This window comes from Hipposideros armiger, unplaced genomic scaffold (assembly GCF_001890085.2).
Source record: "Hipposideros armiger isolate ML-2016 unplaced genomic scaffold, ASM189008v1 scaffold_321, whole genome shotgun sequence".
Lineage (NCBI taxonomy): Eukaryota > Metazoa > Chordata > Mammalia > Chiroptera > Hipposideridae > Hipposideros > Hipposideros armiger.
This window is the reverse complement of record NW_017731671.1, coordinates 94,556-95,827: the sequence shown is the minus strand read 5'-3', so window position 1 is coordinate 95,827 and position 1,272 is coordinate 94,556.

The following is a 1,272-nucleotide window of genomic DNA, read 5'->3' as shown; positions in this document are numbered from 1 at the left end:
TGCTTTTTTTCAGCCTTTGCCACCCTTCACTCCTGTATTTTTGTTCCAATTGGTCTGTCCTCTGGACTGATTGCCGGAATTCTTTACCTATTCTCTCTTTTCAATTTCTGAGTGTTTAAAATATTTTCTTTGTCTTTTCATTCTCGCTATAGTCTTTTGATAAAGCGAGTTCATAATTTTAATGTTGTCGAAGTTATCGGTTGTTTCCTACGTGACTTATTCTCTTTGTTTCTTGTGTAAGAAATTATTTCCTTCCTCATGTTAATAAAGATATTTTAAAATATTGTTTAAAAGTTAGAGATTAGCCTTTCACATTTAAGCTTTTTAAGTAATAAGGAGTTAATTTTGGGAATGGAGGAGGTCTAATTTCATTTTTTCCCATACGAATAACTAATAACCTGAGCACCATTTATTGAAAAGTTCATACCAGCAGATTCAGTCTTTCTCTGTCTCTCTATGGGCTTTCATTTATGCTCCATTGTCCTATTTGTCTATTCTCGTATCAATAGCACACTGCTTTATTTGCCGTAGCTTTGTAATATCTTGGTGTCTGCTAGGGTTGATCTCATCATCACTATCTCCTCTCCCTCCTCCTCCATCAGGAGTTCCTTGGCTAGTCTCAGCCCTCTGCACTTCCATACAAATTTTGCATTCAGCTTATCCAGTTCCAAAAAAAAAATACCTGTGGTGATTTGCATTAGGATTGTCTAGACCAGGGGTCGGCAAACTGCGGCTTGCGAGCCACATGCAGCTCTTTGGGTACATACATGTGGCTCTGAAGTAAAATTGAAAATGAAAACAAAACTATCATAGTTTCATTTATAAAATTTTTAAAGGATAGTATTCACATAATGGTGATTTCATTTGTTTCATGGCTCTCGAATACGTTTTAAATTGTTGTGAGGGACAGGATGGGCTCTTCCACCTCAAAAGTTTGCCGAGCCCTGGGCTAGACTCTACAGACCAATTTAGAGAAAATCAACATGGTTTTCTAGTACTGAGTTTTTCAATCCATAAAAGGGGCTTAACTCCATTTTTGGATCTTCTTTAATGTCTCACAATACAATTTTATGATTTTATTCCCTAAGGAACTTGCACATTTTCATTAGATTTATTCCTAGGTACTTTACCTATTTTTATTTTGCTATAAATGATACCTTATTTTACTTCATTTTCTAATTATTTATTGCTGGCAGAGAGAAACACAAAGCCGATTTTTGTATATTTATATTTTAAAGTCACTATTTTGCTAAATGCTCTTATTAATTCTGA